The sequence below is a fragment of the Schistocerca cancellata genome, chromosome 6, assembly GCF_023864275.1.
Source record: "Schistocerca cancellata isolate TAMUIC-IGC-003103 chromosome 6, iqSchCanc2.1, whole genome shotgun sequence".
In the NCBI taxonomy this organism is placed as follows: Eukaryota; Metazoa; Arthropoda; class Insecta; order Orthoptera; family Acrididae; genus Schistocerca; species Schistocerca cancellata.
In genome coordinates, this window is record NC_064631.1 from 116,340,671 (window position 1) to 116,368,504 (window position 27,834).

Below are 27,834 nucleotides of genomic sequence, written 5' to 3' on the forward strand. Positions count from 1 at the left end.
AGCTTCCCTGCTATGCAGCGCTAAAGCATAGACCGCACACCGACCAGCGCAGCGCAGCGAAACGACATCAAGAAGGCGCTGACCCGCACGCCAATGGAAAGAGCGGGCAGCGCGGCACATTCAGGAAGAGAGAGTTCAACACTCCCTGTCAACGCTGAGTTAACCAGTCGCCCATCGCTGGTTGGGGCACTCGGTCGCAGACTGCGAGAGCATCAGTACTGAGTAACAGCAAGACGATATTTAGCTTGCTTTCTACTAGTAGTAATAGAGTGTAAATATAATACCACAGGAAGTCGCTTCATAATGAGAAGTTATTTTTCTTTCCATTTTAGAAATAAAGTGTTCTGTCAATCTATAACTGTTCCGTTCAGATGATTTTGGATTCCTGCCATCGGCCATCGCAAACATTTCTCCTTCTTTGTTTGTGTCCATGCTGACTCCCATAGAAACCGACACAACAAATTTCTGACATTCTCAAAGAACGTTATCCTTCCTTTGGTTATTCAAAATTTACCTCATGTCACCCTTCCCCATGGCAGACCATCCCGGAAAATCCGAATGGGGAAATAGTTTGGAATCTTTTGTCAATAGGAAGTTCATTATGGCACTTCTACAATTACAGGCTACATGTTCCACATCTCCGGTGGACACACATTATTTGTCTTTAATGTAGTGGTATCTATTGCCGTCTCCGTCCTGTTTTCGTTGATCATTACTGATTCTTCTGCCTTTTAGGGGTAATTCTCCTCTCCTAGGGTAAGAGAGCGCCCAGAACCAGTGTTTGTTCCTTCATGCTCCTTGATGAGGCCGTACGCAGTTTGAGGATAAGTTTTTATTTTGGAAGTCTGGTTGTTGATCATTTTTATTCAAAATTTAAGAAGTGATGGGATTCGGATGTGGACCGTGGTTGTTTTGAATACTAGTCAAAGGTGTAACTTCATTTTCTATTTCTTATCCTGGAGCATGGCTATGTTAATTCCCATACACCCACCTAAGTGTGGGGATCTCGTACGCTACTTTCCACTGGCTGTTATAAATACCCGTGAATATTTTCTGTCAAATAAATCCGATTAGTTGAGGTGTGGTAGGGTGCCTGCGTGATAGTCAAAACGGGAATGTGTGGATAGAAATCTGTGAATTCAACTGCTGTCATCTTGGCATACGTGAAAGCCTGCAACATAATCATAAAGAAAATTTGAAAGAAACAGCAACACTTGGTCATACAGAACGCTGAAATAAAAGTATTGGCTTATGTTCACAGAAACATTAATGAATGGATCTGATGGTATTGTCGGTACACTTGACACCTTGCACTATTTGAAAATGAACAAAATTGCCACTTGTTGGACCAAACTATACGCCTGTAGTCAACCAATATCCCATTTCTGTGTTGTGGCAGTGGGATCTTCGACTACTGGCAGGATGTCTCTGCCATTTACTCAGAGGAAGATGCTGTGTCCGCACTTACAATCCAACCAGACTGCAACCGCACGCACACATGGGTCCCACTTCAGGCTAAATGGCTCTGAGCACTATGGGATTTAACATCTGTGGTCATCAGTCCCTTAGAACTACTTAAACCTAACTAACCTAAGGACATCACACACATCCATGCCCGAGGCAGGATTCGAACCTGCGACCGTAGCAGTCACGCGGTTCCAGACTGAAGCGCCTAGAACCGCACGGCCACACCAGCCGGGCCCACTTCAGGCGCTGTGTGTTTCCCGCACAGTCAAACTAACTACAGGAGGTGCAGTCAGTGCAAGACTATTTACCTCCACAAGTCAGTGACTGAAAGTAGGCCGCTCTGTATACCTCCATCCCAGCAGTACCCAGGCGAGCACACGATCTTCGAGAAGCCAGTCATCGTTGAGAGTTAAACCGGGCAATTGCGCCAACCGCTCATGATTTCTTATTCAGTGTAAGTCCAGAATGGCACCAACCTTTGCTGATTCGATGAATCTGTCTCTAGGCTGACGTTGACCTAGGCCTTAGACTATGGTGCTATATCTTCATGTACCCACATAGTCTGTACAGCAGCTTGATATTATTTCTTACTGTGACTGTATCCTTAATAAACGCTTTGTTGCTTCCAGTCTACCTGACTGCTGTTTGTATGTGTGTGTGTACCGATCCCCGGTATATATTTCTCTCGTCTGCTATAACAGATCGGCGACAGGGATATTACGAAGTGCATTCAAGTTCTAAGGCCTCCGATTTTTTTTTCTCCGGACTGGAAAGAGATAGAAACATGCGCATTGTTTTAAAATGAGGCCGCATTCATTGTCAATACGTCCCAGAGATGGCAGCACCGTATGGCAGATGGAATTTTACCGCCAGCGGCGAGAATGAGAACTGTTTCAAATACTTAAAATGGCGACGTTTTCCTTACTTGAACAGCGTGCAATCATTCGTTTTCTGAATTTGCGTGGTGTGAAACCAATTGAAATTCATCGACAGTTGAAGGAGACATGTGGTGATGGAGTTATGGATGTGTCGAAAATGCGTTTGTGGCTGCGACAGTTTAATGAGGGCAGAACATCGTGTGACAACAAACTGAAACAACCTCGGGCTCGCACAAGCCGGTCTGACGACACGATCGAGAAAGTGGAGAGAATTGTTTCGGGGGATCGCCGAATGACTGTTGAACAGATCGCCTCCAGAGTTGGCATTTCTGTGGGTTCTGTGCACACAATCCTGCATGACGACCTGAAAATGCGAAAAGTGTTATCCAGGTGGGTGCCACAAATGCTGATGGACGACCACATGGCAGCCCGTGTGGCATGTTGCCAAGCAATGTTGACGCTCAGCGACAGCATGAATGGGACTTTCTTTTCGTCGGTTGTGACAATGGATGAGATGTGGATGCCATTTTTCAATCAAGAAACAATGCGCCAGTCAGCTCAATGGAAGCACACAGTTTCACTGCCACCAAAAATATTTCGGGTAATCGCCAGTGCTGAAAAAATGATGGTGTCCATGTTCTGGGACAGCGAGGGCGTAATTCTTACCCATTGCGTTCCAAAGGGCACTACGGTAACAGGTGCATCCTACGAAAATGTTTTGAAGAACAAATTCCTTCCTGCACTGCAACAGAGGTTTGATTCGCTTATCGATGTATGATCGGCGGCGGTGACACCGTGAAGACTTCGCTGCAGTTTAATTACCCAAAGAGCCGGATTCGATGCTTTGTCCAAATTAAAACCATTAACTCTCTTCATTAAATTATTAGATAACCTAATTTTTATTGCTTCCTTGAAGACTGATTCCCAAAAGGAAGAGGTGGATGTTAAAATCTTCACATAACTTTAATTCATGGAATGCCCTGTATCAATACAATGTTTGGCCACAGCTGACTTGTGTGACTGTAATAAGGGTGTGTATATTCGACGCTCCACACATCTTTCATGAACGGTCCGTGTTGTTTGAACTATGTACGACTTTTCAAAATTTCCGCAAGGAATCTGATACACGCCCGCCTTACGAAGTTGTAAATCGTCCTTCACAGAGCCGAGTAAAGCTGCAATATCTGTATTCTAGGTTTTGCATTGAATGCTCTACGAATTTGTTGCGGGGAAAATCCATTAAATTATCTTTATCGGATATACAGTGCGCACTATGCACTAAGGTCTTAAGGACACCTATGGTCTGTGAAGGGTGATGGCAGCCACTGGCATGTGGATATAGATTTGTGTGTTTCCAACATACGGAATGTCCTAATGTGCCATCAACTTCACGGCGAACGAAAACATCCAAAAAGGGGAGGCAGCCGTCTTTTTCTATTTACATAGTAAATTTGATACTAGCATGGATAGAATTCAAATTCTCAAGCGATCGATGTAATTCATCCATCCCGTGCGGCCATACCACAAGTGTGTCCTCCACGTACCTCCAGAAGTCCGCTGGTTTAAAACTTGTTGAGTCCAGTGCCTTGTCCTCGAAGTCTTCCATGAATAAATTTGCTTCCAGAGGGGAGAGAGGGCTTCCCATAGCAACGCCATCAATCTGCTCATAAAATTCACCATCAAATTTAAAATAAGACGATAAAAGCACATGTTCAAATAAGGCCGTAATTTTCTTATCAAAATGTTGGCCGATAAGAGATAAAGAGTCCTTTAAGGGTACCTTGGTGTATAATGATCCCACGTTAAAACTAACAAGCACGTCTGTACTATTTAGCCTGACATTGCTAAATCTCTGAATAAAATCCATAGAATTACGAATGTGGTGATTACATTTTCATACCAATGGTTTTAATAAGGAAGCTAAATATTTGGCAGGAAAATACGTTGGTGAACCAATAGTGCTCGTTATAGGTCTCATAGACAAGTCCTCTAGACGCTCATCCTCATCCATCTTGTGAACTTTAGGAAGACCATAAAATCTCAGTAGTATTGCACCTCGCACTTTTAAACTTCTTTTGACTTCCTTTGGTAGCGATGAAGCGTTCAGCAAGGCAGCAGTCCTTATTGTCATCTTGTTGGTAGGATCTTTGTTAATTCTCCGATATGCACCAGAACTAAGTAGAGCGCAAATCTTTTCCTTGTAGACTTCCTGAGGCAAAAGGACGGTAGCATTACCTTTATCAGCACGGAAGACGACTGTGTCACTATCCTCTCGCAGCTTTGGTGTCGCACATCTTTCTTTCTTGGAAACATTGCTTCTTTGTGGAGGATGTTTCGTAATTGCTCGACATGTTTCTCGTCTGATTTCTTCAGCAGAATCTTCTGATAGTGGTCGAACAGCTTCTTCAATGGCACTGATGAAAGATGATATCGATTAAGTCTTTGAAGTAGGGGCAAAATTTAGCCCTTTACTTAAGACAGATAACGTAGCTTCGTCGAGATCCTTACCCGTCAAATTTATGACAGGACGTCGAATAACAGAGTCCACGCGAGAAGGCTGATCCAATCGGCTGTACTTGGCAATCTGTCTTTTTGTAGCCACTTCGCGAACCCAGTCAGACGTAGCCCATGTCGTACTATCAATTCAGTCCCATGAGTCGGGGGATAAAACAGCTGCTACCTTGAAATGCAGATGATACCGGTGTTCTGAAACAATATCCAACTTCCGGCAGGTAAAACGAACTCTTACTCTGACAATTTTATTTGCGTGGCTGCATGCCCGAAATTTAATGGACTATTCTTTTCGCCGCGAGAAGTTGAAAATGCTCATCAAGTATCTCTTCGGGGAGGAGATGGTTTCATGGGTCCATACTTTGGACAAATTCTTATACTTCACTACATTTCCATACCAAAAAATAAGATGCCTGGGTGGCCACAGAAAACTGCAGTGCATGACTTTGCGATTTTCGCTTCAACCCATGCAACCCATGTCCGTGGAACAAAGTACAAGAAATGAAATTAATGAAGGGATACTGCGATAGAGAGAGGAGAAGTCCGAGTGTTTTGTGTACTGCAACGACACATCGTTGCCACAAACAGTTTTGATGAATGGTGGGTGGTAATAACGGATTAAATTTCCAGCGTAGAAAAGATAATGAAATTCGCAGATTATGTGGTCAGTTAATGGATGGAATATCCTAGTGTACCAAATGAAATGTGGGATGTGTTAACCATTAGCACTGGAGCACGATGCTGTGGAAGGTTGGCATAGGAAACTAAACACATCAGTGAGTTAGAAAATGTGAAAATAGGCTTTCTAGGAACTAAGTTGTGGGAGGAAAGAGTAAATGCTACATTCGAAATTCGAGAAAAGAATCCATTGGCCACTTCTTCCATAAACAAGAAAAATATACATACATCTTCACAAAAGGTTAAAATACTACATAAGAATACATAACGACTCGGAGGATTTAACAATATGTTAAAATCTCTGGCTTTCTTACGAATAAAAATAGCATAGAATTAAAATTCATAAAATAAGCCAAAGTTTAGTCATTTACTTCAGTAATGTTGTAGAAGGGAAAAAGAGTGAAATTACAGGAATAAAAATATAAACCATTTTAAGAAAGAAGTACTAAATTTCGGACGCTTTCAAGGCAGAAGAAATAAGAAATCGGGAACAACACGGACAGAAGAAAGGAAAAGACAACATAGGGGGTGGGGAGTATTGTAAAAGTTGGAAACAACAATGATTAAAGAACAGGAACTGAAGATGTTGCGTGGTAGTAGTTGGTCAATGCGAAGATAAAAAATATACATTAAAATATTAAGAAACGCTTAATCAAGCCAATGCACTTTGTGCATAGAGAGTCCTATGGCTGGATAAAATTGAAAGGATCACGAAACGGTCGGCAGAGACTCCCCCAACGTTGCAGGGTTTGACCCCAGAACCATCAAGGGTGAGCCCGCAGCTCGTGGTGGTGCGGTAGCGTTCTCGCTTCCCGCGCCCGGGTTCCCGGGTTCGATTCCCGGCGGGGTCAGGGATTTTCTCTGCCTCGTGATGGCTGGGTGTTGTGTGATGTCCTTAGGTTAGTTAGGTTCAAGTAGTTCTAAGTTCTAGGGGACTGATGACAATAGATGTTAAGTCCCATAGTGCTCAGAGCCCTTTGAACCATTTGAACCATCAAGGATGGAATCTAGTGCTCTAGCCATTAGTCCATGTCACCGACTTCGCCCTTCTACATCTTGGATATTATCCTTGTTCTACAGTAGTGTACACCTATTTGGTTGAGGATTTCATATGACTGATATCTGGGAATTAAGAAATTAGTGCGTGTCGAAAAATCGCAGCATATGTAGTTAGTTATATGTTACACAGACCGCTTGGATGACTGTTTTATCGAAATTATGTGGAAAGAATCAATTTACAATATATTTATAAATGATTAGTGTTAACAAGAATGAACAGAATATTTTTTTAAGATCATACTCAACAAGTAAACCTGTAGCAGATGTGATTTTAGATCCCATCACGCATTATGTGATTCAGGGTCGCTAATGTGATAATTATATATATATGGGTGTTAGATCTTTAGTATTTGCCGAAAAATGACGGAATGTATACTTTTAGTTGATGTTAGGCTTGTAAATTTAATCTCGCGATACGTAGAGTCATCAAAGAAGCCGAAAATAAATATCGACAACTTATGTGATTATTTGGGTGTGACCACGTATGTAAATCTAAAAACAAGCTCTTTACAAGCGCTGATTTCTATGAGTACGTCATCCTGTGACTTGAACATCTACTATTGATGCGTGGTGTGTGTCATCATGAGATACGGTGGTCACTGAGAATACGATTTACGTAAATACGAACTTGTAAACGTCGAAATCTAATTGACTGCTCTCGTCTACATCGGGAGTCGCACCGATAACATATGCGGTGGCAGTTATCAGGCAGTTAGAGATAAGAATTATTTTATTCAACGAACGACGAAGTAGATTTACTGGAGAAAAGCGCTGAAAATGTTGTTGACGTTACAAATAGATAGTCGCATTTGTAAGTGCCACGGTAACAGCTTATGTACACAATATTTTTAAATATGTCTGGCCTTTTTTAATGTAGTATATATTAAGACAAGTTTGAAATCAAAGGAATCTTCATTAGCCTAAATGTTTCTAAACTCTTTAAATTTCACATTGCAGTGAATGTAACATGACAAATGTATATACTCACTGGAAACGACGCGAAGCACATAGAAACGAAATTCGTCAGCAGACTGTGGTATCTCAATCCCGGTGTTTGAAGCGGGAAAAAAACTAATATCAGACGAAGATTAAAACGGGACAGTGTTGTTATTGCTCTTCTCACAGGGAAACAGGTAGATATAACACAAAGCGCTACAGAACAGATTATTTCCTCTCTGTAGAGTATGAGATATTCACTAACATTATGACACTACATAGAAAATACATTGGATTTCAACAAAGCAAATGAATAAGCGGACCTTATATACCAGTGATACTACATAGATCACGGACGAGTCGGTCCTGAACGAAACTAAAGGACATACAGATGAGTATTAATTACGGATCATCCATGTTCAGAAAGTCTATGTCTAATTTCACCAGAATCTGCAGGGGCAATGATAAGGTAGTTCAACCTACGTTAGAGCACTAAGGTATAAGCGTGTCCTTGTTACAGCATCAGAGTGGAGGAGTCTGGCAACGATGTTCCATACCACAAAAATTTTTCTTAGCATGCCTTGAGTATATTTTCTGGTTCTTCACCTTGAAAGAACGTCATTTTACTCATGAAATTGTACTGTTCAATAAAATTAAGGGAATGCAGCCGCATCACTTTAACCTCTTCTGCTGATATTTCGGCCGACCACCTTCTCCTGTTCCGTTAAGACAGACGATGCAGCCATCCAGACCGCGTAACATTCACGTTTCTTGCGCTTTTTCGCAATCGGACAATCACCATTTAAATACCCCTTTGTGACTCATTGATTAAAAAGTCCATAGAAATACGAGGAATGGTGGTTTCAACTTGGATAAACTGTGGAATACGGCACCCAATATATTGCGCTCTCAAGAATCAGCGGTACACTATCTCTGCCGTTAACTTTAACGTGCGACTGCGAGCAACGAGAAATTTTGGGCTAAGTCAAAAGCTTTCCCTTTGTAAATACGGGTAGCAGATCTGGATTTTTATGCCATTTTACTCCAAGGTTGTTGTAATAACCCCTCTTGACTTCTTAAAAAGTGTACAATTTAGAATTCGCCATATTCAAGAAATATTGCACTTCAAATGTAGCTTTTAAGTAGGCATAGACGGCTGAGAAGGAGGGGCCACCTTTGGCTGCTTAGTAGCATTCCCCGATCGTGTCCTTAGGTATCGACTCCTTTATTCAGATTGCAGCTTTTAATATTGAACAACCGTTTTGAAGTATAAATGAACATCCATATACTGTTTCTCAGGTGCCGGGAATAATAGACTTCACAGAAATATAGATCTATACCTCTTACTTGTAGCTCGTGCGGGAGTCAGACTGGAGAGTGCATTCCATTGCAAAAAGGAAGAGTAATTCATATACGATGTTCAGTGATATAGCAACGATGTAGAGGAATCCTTTGCAAAGATTCACGTTTGGCTGTGCTGGTCTGCTTTTTATGTCCTCGTGTTTCTTCGATTGACACTCAATCCTTATTATGTAGTCATTAGACTGTTCATTCCATTCAGTTTGTAATTACAATGACATAAACTGTAATACGCTATTTAATGAACACTTTCACCGAACGTTACCAAAAGGATACAGCAGTATTCCCGCGTCTGTGGCATATGATGATTAAAATATCATTCTCATGCGAGCGTATTTTGATTACAGAAGAGAGGTCTTCCTAGAGATGTAGAATGATGAGAGTATTTGATGGATACTAAGAGCGTCTAATATTGCTGGAGCTTCTCAAGTGGAGATCACGACTCAGCATGCTGAAAGGACGAGCGAGCTCAGCTTATCGCCGTCTCCCCAACTCTGAGAAACGGTGAATCATTGGCATGAAGACATGGCGACATCATACCGACAAATCGCACACATAACTGGCGCTAATGCAATGCCGCAGAACAAGTGGTGGTGAGATACATACGGCACAAGAGTGCGGAAAGAAAAATGGGCACGGGCCTCTACTGAAGTACTAAGCTGCAGGAAGATCGTTGTTTGTGCCAGATTACAGACGTTGCGTCACCACGAACTTTTAGGAATAGACGGCTGGATGCTGGGTGAGATCTCTATTTGTCACGTGTAGCATTCAGCTGACACCATACCATAGACAACACAGACTTATGTCGTATACAGAGTCGACTACGACACTGAGTCTTCGACGGTGAATTTCGTGTCTGTCTGTGGGTGTCAGATCGATGCCATGTGTCGTAAACGACGTGCTGAAAGGTCACAATAAGCCGCTATTCTCAGGATCTCTTGGAATCATGATTTGAGGAGCTATTGAATATGATAATTGGGCTGATTTGATAATTCTTAAAGGGGAGTTCATTGCTCGTTTATATGTGGCAAGGACGGTAAACCCTGTTGTCACACCCTTCATGACCAGGGTAGCAAGTGGTATATTATAGCAGGGTAGCGTAAGAACCCATACTCCAGCTCATATCACAAACTCCTTGATGAATCTTCACCTCCCGGGCTGGCCTACCCAGTCCTCTAATTTGTCGGCCTAGCGTGTCTGAGAATACTTTCAAACCAGTCTAGAGTCAGCAGTCTTCGTAAACGGAGAGGCTTGGTTTCAGCTTTAATTTTCCCGAGATAACATTCGTTAAAACGAATAAAACAATGTGCTTGTTTGTGCCTGCGGAGAGTCACGCCTCATACTGATGCTGATGATGGATGTCAGCTCAGAATAAACTGAGAGTTTATCTATTTAATTCCCGTTATCTGATAACGCTACGGCTGATAACGGAAGCAAGGCTAAAGAAAACTGAGGAGACGTTTTTAGGATTTATCGACCTGGAAAGTGCTCGACAGTGTAAAATGCCGCAAAATGTTTGCAATTGTGAGGGAACAATAATAGTGGAAGACCAAGAACGAAGTGCTCAGATTGAAAAGGGTGTAAGATATGGATGTTGTCTACCGCCCCCACGGCTCAATCTCTGCACTGAAGAAGCAAAGACAGAAATAAAAGAAAGGTTCGAGAGTGGGATTAAAATTCACTGTGAAAGTATATCAATGGTAGGATTCGCTGATAACATTGTTATCCTCAGTGAAAGTGGGGAAGAATTACAGGATGCCTTAAATAGAAGGAACATTCTAATGATTACGGAATATGGATTGAGGGGAAATCGAAGGAAGACGAAAGTAATGAGAAACAGCAGAAATGGGAAAAGCGAGAAACTAAACATCAGAGTTGGGAATTACGAAGTGCAGCAAGTTACGGAATTGTGATAACGGAGCATGGAGGATATAAGAAGCAGACTAAGATTGGCAAAGAGAAGTGTGTGTGTCTAAATTCCTGAGGCACCAAACTGCTGATGTCATCCGTCCCTAAGCATACACACTACCTAATCTAACTTAAACTAAGTTACGCTAAGTAAAACACACACAACCATACCCGAGGAAGGACTCAAATCTCCGACAGGGACAGCAGTACCCAAGAGAGGCCTTACTTTGGGGAAGACATTTCTGAGGAAGTACGTTTTGAGCAAAGCATTGTGTTGCAGTGAAACATGGACTGTGGGAAAACTGATCCGAAAGAATCGAATCATTTTAAGTGTGGTGAGGCGGATCATGAACTAGACGAACCTAAGAAATTCTGTTAACTAACAGTAAAATAACATATGACGGAAGGATGAGTGAGGACATAAAAAACAGACTAACACTGGTAAAAAAGTGCATTCTTGGCCAAGAAGATTCTACTATTGTAGAACATACGCCTCACTTTGAAATTTCTGATGAAGTACGTTTGGAGTACAGGATTGTATGGTAGTGAAACATACACCATGGGAAAACCGGAACAGAAGGAATTGAATCATTTTAGAAGTCTTATTACAGAAGAATGTTGAAAATTATGTGGACTGGCAAGGTATGGAACGAGCAGGTTCTCCGCAAAATCGGCGAGGAAAGGAATGTATGAAAAATATTGACAAGAAGGGACAATGTGATGGGACTTATGGTAGTAGAGAGAACTGTAGACCATGTAAACTGTACAGGAAGACAGAGATTAGATTACGTTCAACAAATAATAGAGGATATACGTCGCAGGCGCTCCTCTGAAATGAGAAGATTCACACAGGAGACGAATTCGTGGTGGCCTGCATCAAGCCAGTCATAACAGTGATGAAGAAAAAAAAAAGTACTTGATGAATCTGGTCATTTCCAGGAAATATGATCAATCTTCTACTGAAGTTTCACGGTATAAATGTTTCAATTTCCATCTGTATATTTATCCCCTTAGCTATGGCTGAGTCCCTTTTGCCTAAGAAAACGTAGGACGGGTCTATACGAGGTGCATTCAAGTTCTAAGGCATCCGATTTTTTTTCTCCGGACTGGAAAGAGATAGGAACATGCGCATTGTTTTAAAATGAAGCCGCGTTCATTGTCAATACGTCCCAGAGACGGCAGCACCGTACGGCAGATGGAATTTTACCGCCAGCGGTGAGAATGAGAACTGTTTTAAATACTTAAAATGGCGACGTTTTCCTTACTTGAACAGTGTGCAATCATTCGTTTTCTGAATTTGCGTGGTGTGAAACCGATTTAAATTCATTGACAGTTGAAGGAGACATGTGGTGATGAAGTTATGGATGTGTCGAAAGTGCGTTCGTGGCAGCGACAGTTTAATGAAGGCAGAACATCGTGTGACAACAAACTGAAACAACCTCGGGCTCGCACAAGCCGGTCTGACGACATGATCGAGAAAGTGGAGAGAATTGTTTTGGGGGATCGCCGAATGACTGTTGAACAGATCGCCTCCAGAGTTGGCATTTCCGTGGGTTCTGTGCACACAATCCTGCATGACGACCTGAAAATGCGAAAAGTGTCATCCAGGTGGGTGCCACGAATGCTGACAGACGAGCACACGGCTGCCCGTGTGGCATGTTGCCAAGCAATGTTGACGTGCAACGACAGCACGAATGGGACTTTCTTTTCGTCGGTTGTGACAATGGATGAGACGTGGATGCCATTTTTCAATCCAGAAACAAAGCGCCAGTCAGCTCAATGGAAGCACACAGATTCACCACCACCAAAAAAATTTCGGGTAACCGCCAGTGCTGAAAAAATGATGGTGTCCATGTTCTGGGACAGCGAGGGCGTAATCCTTATCCATTGCGTTCCAAAGGGCACTACGGTAACAGGTGCATCCTACGAAAATGTTTTGAAGATCAAATTCCTTCCTGCACTGCAACAAAAACGTCCGTGAAGGGCTGTGCGTGAGCTGTTTCACCATGACAACGCACCCGCACATCGAGCTAACGTTACGCAACAGTTTCTTCGTGACAACAACTTTGAAGTGATTCCTCATGCTCCCTACTCACCTGACCTGGCTCCTAGTGACTTTTGGCTTTCTCCAACAATGAAAGACACTCTCTGTGGCCGCACATTCACCAGCCGTGCTGCTATTGCCTGAGCGATTTTCCAGTGGTCAAAACAAACTCCTAAAGAAGCCTTCGCCGCTGCCATGGAATCATGGCGTCAGCGTTGTGAAAAATGTGTACGTCTGCAGGGCGATTACGTCGAGAAGTAACAACAGTTTCATCGATTTCGGGTGAGTAGTTAATTAGAAAAAAAATCGGAGGCCTTAGAACTTGAATGCACCTCGTATTTGCACTCGAGAGCTGCTAAGTAGTGTCACAAAACACTTGTTAATATTTGCAATGAACAGTCTTCTCCTTCACTTCCTGAATTGGGCAATCTTGCCCAATCTGTACAACTGAAAGTGCTTGAAAATGTTGTAAATTTGTGGACTAGTGCTTCTTGCTCAATCTAAGATTTCAATCGTACTTTTACATTTAACCGTTTCAACTTGCTGGAGAATTAAGAAAGTCATTAGGTTAGTATGTGTATTTTACGGTGCCTGTATGGTTGGATCCAACGTTCCTTCACACATGCAAGTGTGTCTGAAGAAACGGACACTGCATGTAAAATTATGAAATGCGTTTGCAAACTGTTAATACGGTTGTACAACGGCTATGTGATTTACTAATAACATATAAAAATTTGTAACGGATCGGGACTAAAACCCGGATATCCCCCTTTAGGCGAGCGATTGCTTAAAGCGCCTCGGCCATCCGAGCACGCCTGTAGGACCGATCGAAACCAGTAAATCGTACAGCCGTTGTAGACTCGTGTTCGTAATTTGCGAATGCATTTCATAATTTAATGCTACTGCCAATTGTCATCAGTGTCTATTCCTAGGGATATGTATGCATGTCGAAAGGGACATTGCATCGAATTGTACAGACACTGTAAAATACAGGCACTGCCCTGTCGTATTTCATATCAAAGGCAGGCAATATGACGAGCAAAACAGTGTTTCTCCCTGTGCGAGAATCGCACTATGGGATAGAGACACTAGGGCATACGGAAGTTTGGATCGGCCCTGGAAGCGTGTTGGGATGGCAGAGGCGGTTAGGGCGGCCGCTTGCGTAAAGCGGGATATCCGAGATCGTGTCCTGGTCCTGCACAAATTGTCATATGTTACTGGTAAATGGTACGGCCATTGTAAAATACTACTCGTAATTTGCGAATGCATTTCATAAATTACCAAAAGAGTATACTTCCATTTCAATTTATTTTATTACGAATATTAACATAATGTCGGTTATTCTCGTCATTACATGACGCATGCGTCCGATCCGACTGTTTTCCTGATGTATCGCTCAAACATTAACCAAATATGTACGCTTTCCAGTGCCCTGTCTTAGTATCGACGCGCCCGGAATTATGGCTGGTGGCCCCGCCATGGCTGCGTGTGGTTTTCGTGGCAGAGCATCCACCTGCCGCTACTTCACGCTGCCCGCAGTGCATCACGGACCCTCCCGTGGAAACATTTAGCAGCCCGGGGCGTTGCGCCTCCCTAGACGATCAATGAGAGCGGTAGCGGCGCGGACAATATTGCGGAGCAATTTCCAGATATCTCGTCTGCTCCCCCATAAGGTGGCTCCTCCCCCCGTGACGTAATGAGCCTGTAGGCGCCTTGCTCTGCTCCGCTAATAGAATAAAACAACCGGCCGTTCCCGCGGTTCCCTCCCCCTCACTGCGTGCCCTTTGTCTTCCCTCGCGTCAACAACAAGCCGTTATTACCGCGTGTTACGTACTACCAGTTCCGCTTTCGCTCACCTCTGTAGAATGGGAAAAGAAACGGGATATGAGACTGCAGGTGCAGTCGGAGGGATGCTTTGCTCACAAACACAAGGAACACTGTTGAAGTTTATGTGCGTTGGTGTGTGTTTCTGTATACACAATGAAAACACATAGTACCCTTTGACTACAGTATCAACGATTCTCAGCTACAGTCAACTCATATAACTGTTTGGTTTCGCAAGTGTTACTGCTATGGACTGTAATAACAAATAACGTTAGTAGTAGTAGTAGTAGTCGTAGTACTATTAGGTAAGGCAAATGACAGACTATTTCATTGGCGGGATAGTTGGAAAATGGAAAAGAGTAAATTTGGGAGCCGATGGATAAATGAGTGACTCTGAAGCTCAATTTCACAGTGCAGCTTCGTGCAGTTTATAAAAGAGACAAGTCTATAAACGAGACGGCTTAGAAATCATCTGCGTATTCCACCTTACAAAGTTTGTGGTGAAGCTATAGTCCGAAGATTTTGGTGCACCGGAGAAATGTGTGATTAAATAAAGAACACAAGATAGTTAAGAAACACATAATATCATTATCTAATTTTGTTAAGGAAAACACAGATCAACAGTTCTGGAAGCCGTTTCGCTGTTGATTACCCTTGTTTACTTGTACGGTTCATTTCTGATACTTTATTTACAGGCATCGACAATGGGATGATGTCTTTCCGAGACGTATTGCCTTCTTAAATTAAATAAACGACACATTTGGACAACTGGTGCATCACAATCACTGCACTGTCGACTTAGAATATTGTTCTAATGTGACGCAAAACCGAATTTACTGTTTGGAGGGAAAAAAAATAAATAGAGAGAGAGAGAGAGAGAGAGAGAGAGAGAGAGAGAGAGAGAAAGAGAGAGAGAGAGAGAGAGCATCACAAATTGGGTACTTCAATAATACGTTGGTTGAGTTATGACTCTTATGCAACCTGTTGTTTTTTGGGTTGGTATTGATTGATGGACTTGTTAGATGTCCTACTGAGGGATATCATGTCAAATTCTGTCCAATTGACGCATTATATGGTCACAAACCCGAGATGGCTCAGGTGACCCTGCTTATAACGCTCCAGACGTTCTCAGTTAGGGAGAGTTCCGGCGTCACTCCAGGTGAAGGTAGGAGTTGGGAAGCACAAAGACACGCAGTACAGGCTGTCGTCATCTGCGGGCGGGCGTTATGTTGCTGAAATGTTAGCTAAGGATGGCTTGACACGAAGGACAACACAATGGGACGTAGAATATCGTCGACGTATCGCTGTGCTGCAGGGTGCAGCCGATGACAAACACAGGGGTCGTGTTATGAAAAGAAATGGCAACCCAGACTATCACTCCTGATTGTCATGCAGGATGGCGGGAGACAGTCATGTTGGTATCCCACTGCCGTCCATGGCGTCTCGAGACACGCCTTCAGTGGTAATCGGAGCTCATCACTGAAGACAGTTTTACTCGAGTCAGTGAGATTCCAGAACGAATGTGCCTGACACTACTACAAGCGGGAGTTTTGATGTAAAGAGGTCAAAAGCAGTCAGCGCAAGGGAAGCCATAAGCCTCGCCCCATTCCTATTAGCCCCCTATTAATGGTCTTTTGGTGAATGAAGCAGTAGTTGCACGTCGGATCGTTGGTCATGATGAATCCGGACCTGAGTGCCACTCTGACGCTCGGTCGGTCGTCTCTCTTGGTCGACCTCTTGTTTCTCGTTCTGCCATGGTTCACCCGTTTTAGCCAACATCGTCGAATAGTGGCATCGGTCTTATTCAAATGCCGTGCGATTCGCCGATTACTGCTCACGCTCCTGTCTGCGGTGCATAGATGCTGTCCAGATGAATACGCGGAATGGAAGTCTCAAAGCCTTTACGTCGTTGTATCGACATGGACTCTGAAACCTAGCATTGCCAGCTGCACTGTGAAATTGAGCTTCAGAGTCACTCATTGATCCATCGGCTCCCAAATTTGCTCTTTTGCATTTTTCGTCCACACCTGTTTGTGACCAATTTGCACAGCTCCTTTGTGGTACGTCGTCGTTTTCTTTTCTTTTCTTTTCTTTTCCTTACAGTGTATTTTGGGATAAAATGCGAAATCCAAAAACACGGATATATCACCATAACACGAAGAATGTTCAAACCATTTTCAAATCAACAGTAAAGACGTTTATAGACAGAACCTTGAATGTAAAACTACATCAGTAACGTGGAGCTAGGGCACTTCTAAATCTTCCGCTTGATTGTTCGGCTTCGTAAGGTGACCAGCACAAATATAAGGCTTCATAAAGCAGCATAAACGATTGCAGAAAATTAATGCACAGTTTAATGATATAAAGAAAAAATTAAAAGCGAAGCTAGTGCTACATATTTTCCAGGAAACGTAACCATAGCTTAATTTTGCTGACAAAAATTTGCTGCTTATTGTTGTATTATGGTGATAAATTTGACGTTATGACCATATGATGAATAAAACAGTCTGAGCGTTTATTTGCCTGTAAAAGTCTATGATCAAGATAATGTTCTATTTAAAAATTCGTAAATCGTTGTTGTGACTGTCTGGAAAATAAACTTTTTTCAGAATCACGCAGAAAGAGTGATGTTTCTTACTTCCATCTTTTGAGCGGCAAATGCGTTACACTCGATTTATGACACTGATTAAACCTCTCTGCTTATGGTATCCGGCCAACGGGATGGCCAGCATCGTGCAAGATGGAGTATATCTAATCTGGTCTAAGCTGGTTGAACCTCATGCGCACTACCTCCGGGCCCCAATGTTGTCTTGATGGTCTGCATAGTGATTGCAATCACTCACCGAGGGCTAAGGAGCGCTTCATCCTGTTGTGGACGGCGTACAAGAGAAACGGTGAGCGTACAACATCCTAAGAATTGTTCCTTCCCTTAGCCTTCATGGCCCTGGGCGTCTTCGGAGGCTGCAAGTTTGTCATTTCTGCTGCTTTCGTTGTGGATGCTGCGATGTCGGTATTTAGTTACAGCCAAAGATAAAGCTGCGAAAAAGACGGTGAGTATTTTCTGTTACATGCAACTTAAAGGATGGCTGTCATTTGCGAAATCCATTTTTCGCTGAAGAAACGTCACATTGGTGGCTCGTTGCCTAGCTTTGATCAGTGGCAGTTGTATTTTCCTTGACCCTCTATGTGAATCAGCGTTGTGTGTTACCAGAACACGCCCGAATCATTCTGAAGTCTTTTGTAAAAGCAATTAATATCCCAAACTGAATTTTTTTTACTATATGAAGTAATCATGTTTTTAACTGTATGTGTCGTTCTGCCGGCTGTGGTGGCCGAGCGGTTCTAGACGCTACAGTCTGGAACTGCGCGACCGCTACGGTCGTAGGTTCGAATCCTGCCTCGGGCATGCATGTGTGTGATGTCCTTAGATTAGATAGGTTTAAGTAGTTCTAAGTTCTAGGGGACTGATGACCTCAGAAGTTAAGTCCCATAGTGCTCAAAGGCATTTGTGTCGTTCTGAAGACTCATATGTGTTATGGTTGTTTGCTTTTAAACTGTAATAAATTTTGTTTTAAAGTCAAGATTACTGCCCCCCAAAGTGTATAAACCTGTATAGTTCAATTAAAGAATGTAAGGCTGTTACAAAACCTGCTGGCGTTCAGTTTATGGTTATATAGTTTTCATATCTACTAAATGTCTACTTTGTGTGTGTTTCAGATATGAAGGGAACGAACAGTGTCAGAGCTAATCTCAAGATCTTAGCCTTATGTCAACTCCCCATTAGTAATCAAATTCTTTTGTTTTCAGTTCTGCAGTGATTTATTGTTTCGTAGCTTGCGAATTTTGATTACAGTGATCTTCCTACTGCTTATGAAATTAAAAAAAATACATACGTTCAAAATCTTAAAGTTTTCCTAAAATGTTACGATATTGAGCCGTGTTGTGGCTTTGGTGCCGTTGCTAGGTTAGCATCGTTTAGTTGGTATAGTTACGGTTGTCGTTTTATTTTTGTGTTAATTGGAGCCACTCCGTTTGCAAGCGTTGTCTGACTGTTAGTGGCAGCAGCGGCAGTTATCGGTATCTAGTAAAGGTGGTACTGTCTTTGGGGCGACGTTGTGGTGTTTCTGTGTCGTGTGAGTCGGCAGTTCGGTTGGGGACGTACGAGCAGTCAGGTCCGCGCAGTGCGAGAACACGCCGGGACCACTGGCGGCACTCATGCACGTGCATGCCGGACGGAAGGGCTGCAGTCGCGAGAAGTACAACCTAGTTGTCAACCGGACCCAGGAGGTTTAAATTGAGGGGACCTTAATTCAAGTAGTGAAACCTCCATCTTCGTGAGTTCTCGCCATTTGCTTGCGTGTTGCTGCTCGCAGTGTCGCCGAGACGAAGAGCAGCGAGTAGAGCTTTGGGGAAGGCGAACCTAATTATCCTTTCTCCACTAATTATTATTAATTGTTTCATTCTATATATTATTATTTGTGAAGTTCAACCAGTGGTGTTTTTCCTGCTTAGTGGCCGCTAACGCCCTAGTTACCTGCCCTGGAGCTTAGTGTATGTTACAGTAGTGTACTTTTCCTCGCCTTGCCGCTGCTGTCGGGTAAGGCTTGTAGTTCGACAGCTTCCTTGGGCCGGGTGGTGTGTTTTTTCCCTACTCTCGTAGTAGTGGTTTCTTTCCGCTTCCGGATGCTCTGAGCACCAGAGTCTGAAGACATAGTGCTGACCGCTGGTTCCGGCTTGGGTGTGTTATTCCATCGTTGCATTGGTGATCAAACGTTTGGTAAATTCGGGAATTGATTATCGGTCATGCGTTTAAACTGCAACTAGTCTGAGTTGCCATCAGGTTAAGTGAATGCAACTCTTGGCTGCCTGTCTCATCGCTTGCGAAGTTTTGAGGGACTTTCCCAGGTCGATCCTTGGAGCAACGTCTGCAGACCCTCCTTCCCCCTTGGTTTGGTCAGATTTGATGATTTTTTAAAATTTAATCACTGTCATTTCAAGTTTGAAGATGTTTAACTGGTTCTTAAAGGATTGCTAGTCAGGCCTTCATCCGTGAAACAGTTTTTAAATTATCACCATTGGGACCTTCAGCTGAGAAATAGATTTGAATTTGTTGTCATTAAGGCCTTTAGCCATGGAACACTTCTTAATTTACTGTCACCTTTTATTTGTTGTTGTTTCCATATAAAGTGTGCGTGATTGAATAAGCTAACCAACAGTAATTGATTACGGCGCCGTCCACAATCACAACCCAATCCTGCCTTCCTTGGTACCAGGTCTCAACATAGTTCAGTTATCGTTGTAATTGTCTGAATGTCTTTGATGGCTATTTTAACGCAACTAAGCAAAATAACTGTTAATACATTTCTGACGGTCATTGAGGGAAATAAAAATTTCTAACAGTATTTTTTAATTTTTGACGCAGCATCTTACCACCTTGCCATTTCACCTGCCTAAATTAATATTTCTTTGACTTCCTGTTTTACAAAATACAGAGCCGGTATCTTATTTGAAATACTCTAAGCACACAATTACTCATAAGAGACTTCTAATAACGTTGTGTGCCTGTCGAGTATTGTCTCAGTTGTGCGACTGGATTCAGATTTCCTGTCAGAAGGTTGCATCTCGCAGTAATTGACGGAAAGTCATCGAGTAAAACCTAAGTGATATCCGGCGTTTCGCAAGGAAGTGCTGTAGTCTTTCTCTGTTGATAAGCTATATAAATTATTTAAGAGTCGATCTGAACAGCCCTCTTACGTTTTTTTTAGTTGATGCTGTCATTTACCGACTAATAAAGTCATCAGAAGATCAAAGCAAATTGCAAAATGACTTCGAAACGATACCTGCATGGTGCGAAAACTGGCATAAATAAGGAAAAGTGCGAGATCATGAAGATGAGTATGGGCAGAACACTTAGAAGATATACTAAGCAGACTACCTACATTGCACTTGTCCGTCCTCCTGTGGAGTACCGCTGCGCTGTATGGGATCCTTATGAGACACGAATGATGGAGAACACTGAAAAAGTTGAAAGGTCTGTTCGTATGATACTACCGAGAAATATGGGAGACAGCGTCACGGATATGATACGCGAGTTGGGGTGGCAATCATTAAAACAAAAGCGTTTCACGCTGCGGCGGCACTTTTTCACTAAATTTGAATCTCCAACTTTCTCCTCCGAATGCAGAAGTACTTTTTTAATTGACAATTACACAGGAGAAATGATTATTGTAATACAATTAGAGCCGTCAAAGCTCTCACCTAAAGACTTCACCGTTCGTTTTTCCCGCGCTTGATTGAGAAATAGAATGAAAGTAGTTCGATTAACTGTCTTCCAGACACTTAAGTATGAGATGCAGATTCCTCAGGTAGATTCATGTAGATATTGATGTAGTCGTACGAGAGCCGTTCAATGTGTAATTAAACACTTTTTTTTTGAAGGCAGGTTGTTTTATACCAAACATCATATTATTTCCCACTCATTTGGCTACAAAACCCTATCTTTTAATATAATCTCTTTCAATACAACGGCCTTACGTTAATCTTACTAAGGGGGAGGAGGGGGGAACTGTATGTCTGCATGGTACTACTTCTCTGGATCCTTCAGTGGACCAAACACTTGGAAATCGTAAGGTGCGAGATTCAAACTTTTTCTTCGCACGAGAGGCGTGTGTCGCCATTACATAGATAGGCGTTTTGTTTCCGGTTCGAAGTGACGAACCCATGTTTCATAGGCTGTGATGATGTAAGACAAAAAATCTTCACTATCAGCTTCATAGGACGTAAGCAATTCCGCGCAGGTGGTCCTCCGTTGCTCTTTGTGATCTTCTGTCAGGCGGCAGGAAGCCTGGGGGACATACATCTTGGAGTACCCCAGACAGTGGACGAGTGTGTCAGCCCTACCAGTACTGTGTATGTGAAATCTTATGGTACTTAACTGCTCAGGTCATCAGTCCCTAAGTTTACACACTACCTAACCTAAATTATCCTAAGGACAAACACGCACACCCATGCCCGGGGGAGGACTCGAACCTCCGCCGGGATCAGCCGCACAGTCCATGACTGCAGCGCCTTAGACCGCTCGGCTAATCCTGCGCGGCCTTATCAGTACTAACTTCTAGTTGTGCAGCGAGGTTGTTTGATAGTGATCCGTCGATCAGCTCGAATGAGAGTGTCCGCGCGGTCCAACGTTGCAGGGGTTACATCTGTGTGCGACCGGTCGTCACGCGGGTGGTCGGAAAATCTTGCGCGACCTTGTTGCGGTAATGACAGACGTCTCGCCCAGTGACTCACCGTGCTTTTGTTGACTGGCAGGACTTGATAGACAGTCTGCAAGTGCCTAGAAAAATCTGTGATGCTCTGATTTTCAGCCAATAGAAACTCAATGAACGCTCACTGTCTGGAACACGCCTCCGTTACAAACGCCATTTTGAAGGCCACATTTAGCGCTGCCACCTATCGGAACTTCATGAAACTACAGGGACTGAAGCCGGATTATCTACGATGTTCCACAACCAATTCCACATTTTCAAAACCGAAACTGACCGAAAAAATGTGTTGCGTTACTTTTTCAAAACCCTTTGTGCCGCGGACGCGTTCATACGAATAGGTGTGTATTTCACTTTATGTACAGGGTTATTACAAATGATTGAAGCGATTACACAGCTCTACAATAACTTTATTATTTGAGATATTTTCACAATGCTTTGCACACACATACAAAAACTCAAAAAGTTTTTTTAGGCATTCACAAATGTTCGATATGTGCCCCTTTAGTGATTCGGCAGACATGAAGCCGATAATAAAGTTCCTCCCACACTCGGCGCAGCATGTCCCCATCAATGAGTTCGAAAGCACCGTTGATGCGAGCTCGCAGTTCTGGCACGTTTCTTGGTAGAGGAGGTTTAAACACTGACTCTTTCACAAACCCCACAGAAAGAAATCGAATGGGGTTAAGTCGGGAGAGTGTGGAGGCCATTACATGAATTGCTGATCACGATCTCCACCACGACCGATCCATCGGTTTTCCAATCTCCTGTTTAACAAATGCCGAACATCATGATGGAAGTGCGGTGGAGCACCATCCTGTGGTACGTTTAGCTCCCTGCTTGCTTTATTCGTCGACTTCCGCGGGCTACGCGTGAAACTTGGCAGCACGCGTTCAACCGTTTCTTCGCTCACTGCAGGCCGACCCGTTGATTTTCCCTTACAGAGGCATCCAGAAGCTTTAAACTGCGCGTACCATCGCCGAATGGAGTTAGCAGTTGGTGGATCTTTGTTGAACTTCGTCCTGAAGTGTCGTTGCACTGTTATGACTGACTGATGTGAGTGCATTTCAAGCACGACATACGCTTTCTCGGCTCCTGTCACCATTTTGTCTCACTGCGCTCTCGAGTGCTCTGGCCGCAGAAACCTGAAGTGCGGCTTCAACCGAACAAAACTTTATGAGTTTTTCTACGTATCTGTAATGTGTCGTGACCATATGTCAATGAATGGAGCTACAGTGAATTTATGAAATCGCTTCAATCATTTGTAATAGCCCTGTAGAGCTACTGAGAAAAAGGAATATCGGGAAGACAAGCAGTAGCATGAAAGTAGACATGTAGAGAGCTTACACGTGCACGAGTCTTCGCAGGTGCCAGCTCGGTGTCGCCTCACGGGTAGCTTACCCGGTGTACTAGCAGGACGCGGCAGCCTCACTGCGGAGCCGTGGCGAGGCCCAGGGCGGTTCCGGCTGATCACGAGGATTACCGCGACTGCGCGGCGTGGTCCGAGGCAGAGCTGGCCAGGGGCGCCGGCCGGCCTGGGCCGCAATTAGGGCGCGCGCCCCTGCGGTGCTCTCTGCCGCGCCGGGGCACCCCGCGCTGCCCTGCCTGCGCTGCCCGAGGCGCGGGGATCAGCGCCGGCCGCCCGCCGCACTCAGCGCAAGATTGCCGCCGGCGGCGCTCCCGCTGGCGGGGCTTTCAGCGCCGCGGCCTTCCAGAGCACCTCCCAGAGCACCACCAGCTGCGAGGGAAACTCGCCAGCACAGAGTCGCGGTAGCACCGAATATGACGCACAACACAGGAGCTATTGGAGATAGCAGAGGCAACACCTTCACAAATCAAACCTCGGCATCGTCTGCAGGGGATACACCAACCGCTAGGGAAGAAAGCACGGTAGAGCATGAACGCTGAGGACGGCACGACTACAGTATCCAGGACACTCCATTTTATTCTTGGGATTTCTCCACCCTAGTGGCAAATAATGAAAACAACTGAAACAGGCTTCCTCGATTTTGCCAACTAGTTTCCGTACGATATTTCCTCGTTCTCCTCTAAAATTAAATACACTACTGGCAATTAAAATTGCTACACCAAGAAGAAATGCAGATGATGAACGGGTAATCATTGGACAAATATATTATACTAGAACTGACATGTGATTATATTTTCACGCAATTTGGGTGCATAGATCCTCAGAAATCAGTACCCAGAACAGCCACCTCTGACCGTAACAACGGCCTTCATACACCTGGACATTGAGTCTAACAGAGCTTGGATGGCGTGTAAAGGTACACCTGGCCATGCAGCTTCGACACGATACCACAGTTCATCAAGAGTAGTGACTAGCGTATTGTAACGAGCCAGTTGCTCGGCCACCATTCACCACGCGTTTTCAGTTGGTGAGAGCTCTGGAGAGTGAGCTGTCCAGGGCAGCAGTCGAACATTTTCTGTATCCAGGTCGGCCGGTGCTGCCGAGCGGTTATAGGCGCTACAGTCTGGAACCGCGCGACCGCTACGGTCGCAGGTTCGAATCCTGCCTAGGGCATGGGTGTGTGTGATGTCCTTAGGTTAGTTAGTTTTAACTAGTTCTAAGTTCTAGGGGAAATTAGAGATAGTAAAATATAGGACCTACTAATGTATTTAGGTAGTAGGTCACATTGTAACATGATAATGATGAAGTTCTAGGGGACTGATGACCTCAGAAGTTAAGTCCCATAGTGCTCAGAGCCATTTGAACCATTTTTTCTGTATCCAGAAAGTCCCGTACAGGACCTGCAACGTGTGGTCATGCGTTATCCTGCTGAAATGTAGGGTTTCGCAGGGATCGAATGAAGGGTAGAGCCACGGGTCGTAACACATCTGAAACGTAACGTCCACTGTTCAAAGTGCCGTCAATGCGAACAAGAGGTGACCGAGACGTGTAACCAATGTTACCCCATACCATCAAGCCGGGTGATACGCCAGTATGGCGATGACGAATACACGCTTCCAATGTGCGTTCACCGCGATGTCACCAAACACGGATGCGACCATCATGATGTTGTAAGCAGAACCTGGATTCATCCGAAAAAACGACGTTTTGCCATTCGTGCACCCAGGTTCGTCGTCGAGTACACCATCACAGACGCTCCTTTCTGTGATGCAGAGTCAAGGGTAACCGCAGGCATGGTCTCCGAGCTGATAGCCCATGCTGCTGCAAACGTCGTTTAACTGTTCGTGCTGATGGTTGTTGTCTTGCAAACGTCTCCATCTGTTGACTCAGGGATCGAGACGTGGCTGCACGATCCGTTACAGTCTCGCGGATATGATGCTTGTCATGTCGACTGCTATTGATACGAGACAGTTGGGATCCAGCACGGCGTTCCGTATTACCCTCCTGAACCAACCGATTCCATATTCTGCGAATAGTCATTGGCTCTCGACCAAAGCGAGCAGCAATGTCGCCACACGATAAACCGCAATCGCGATAGGCTACAATCCGACCTTTAGCAAAGTCGGAAACGTGATGGTACGCGTTTCTCCTCCTTACACGAGGTATCACAACAACGTTCCACCAGGTAACGCCGGTCAACTGCTGTACTGCTGTTTGTGTATGAGAAATCGTTCGGAAACTTTCCTCATGTCAGCACGTTGTAGGTGTCGCCACCGGCGCCAAGCTTGTGTGAATGCTCTGAAAAGCTAATCATTTGCATATAACAGCATCTTCTTCCCGTCGGTTAAATTTCTCGTCTGTAGCATGTCATCTTCGTGGTGTAGCAATTTTAATGGCCAGTAGTGTATTTTGGATTTTATTTACGTTCCGTGTAAGGCAAGTGGCAAATAGATACGCATGCTTTCAAGAAATGCACTGTGATGGTTAATTGTTAGGCTGCTGATGAATATACTATACGTTAATCTTAAAAACTTGGTGTCTATGAATTGCCTACGTTTTGTAATTTTCGTATTCAGACAACATTTAGCGTGCTGGTGTCCAGTCTGGCGTAGTGGCCAGTTACCGAGTGCCCACTTCGCCCGAGCATATATTGCATTTACCTTGTTCCAAGAACGGAACTAACAATAACACAGTAGTATTTCTAGTACAGTAAGACAGTGTGTTAACTACTTCGTGAAATGCTGCTGTATGTTCTCTCATTACAGGTGTATGTTCAGATGTGTGAGTTGATCGCTGCCTAGGAAGACGGACAGAAGACACTGGAAGTAAAGAATCAAGATTGTAATTACACTCCTGGAAATTGAAATAAGAACACCGTGAATTCATTGTCCCAGGAAGGGGAAACTTTATTGACACATTCCTGGGGTCAGATACGTCATATGATCACACTGACAGAACCACAGGCACATAGACACAGGCAACAGAGCATGCACAATGTCGGCACTAGTACAGTGTATATCCACCTTTCGCAGCAATGCAGGCTGCTATTCTCCCATGGAGACGATCGTAGAGATGCTGGATGTAGTCCTGTGGAACGGCTTGCCATGCCATTTCCACCTGGCGCCTCAGTTGGAGCAGCGTTCGTGCTGGACGTGCAGACCGCGTGAGACGACGCTTCATCCAGTCCCAAACATGCTCAATGGGGGACAGATCCGGAGATCTTGCTGGCCAGGGTAGTTGACTTCCACCTTCTAGAGCACGTTGGGTGGCACGGGATACATGCGGACGTGCATTGTCCTGTTGGAACAGCAAGTTCCCTTGCCCGTCTAGGAATGGTAGAACGATGGGTTCGATGACGGTTTGGATGTACCGTGCACTATTCAGTGTCCCCTCGACGATCACCAGTGGTGTACGGCCAGTGTAGGAGATCGCTCCCCACACCATGATGCCGGGTGTTGGCCCTGTGTGCCTCGGTCGTATGCAGTCCTGATTGTGGCGCTCACCTGCACGGCGCCAAACACGCATACGACCATCATTGGCACCAAGGCAGAAGCGACTCTCATCGCTGAAGACGACACGTCTCCATTCGTCCCTCCATTCACGCCTGTCGCGACACCACTGGAGGCGGGCTGCACGATGTTGGGGCGTGAGCGGAAGACGGCTTAACGGTGTGCGGGACCGTAGCCCAGCTTCATGGAGACGGTTGCGAATGGTCCTCGCCGATACCCCAGGAGCAACAGTGTCCCTAATTTGCTGGGAAGTGGCGGTGCGGTCCCCTACGGCACTGCGTAGGATCCTACGGTCTTGGCGTGCATCCGTGCGTCGCTGCGGTCCGGTCCCAGGTCGACGGGCACGTGCACCTTCCACCGACCACTGGCGACAACATCGATGTACTGTGGAGACCTCACGCCCCACGTGTTGAGCAATTCGGCGGTACGTCCACCCGGCCTCCCGCATGCCCACTATACGCCCTCGCTCAAAGTCCGTCAACTGCACATACGGTTCACGTCCACGCTGTCGCGGCATGCTACCAGTGTTAAAGACTGCGATGGAGCTCCGTATGCCACGGCAAACTGGCTGACACTGACGGCGGCGGTGCACAAATGCTGCGCAGCTAGCGCCATTCGACGGCCAACACCGCGGTTCCTGGTGTGTCCGCTGTGCCGTGCGTGTGATCATTGCTTGTACAGCCCTCTCGCAGTGTCCGGAGCAAGTATGGTGGGTCTGACACACCGGTGTCAATTTGTTCTTTTTTCCATTTCCAGGAGTGTATTTTGGCTACCTCAGGGGTCGACAAACATAAATTTTGGAAAAAGCTTCGCTCCATGAAAAATATGATATAGAATGCTAATACTGATCATTGTAGTTTACTTCAGACTTACAGTGGAAGAATTCATGGAAGAATTCACTAAGTTAAAGACATGGACTGTCGTAATTTTGAAAAGTTTGTGCATAATGCCATCGGTCAATCATGTTATGCTGTATGGTTAGTTAAATGTCGTACTTTGTTTCTGTGACACTTCAACTTCACTGGTG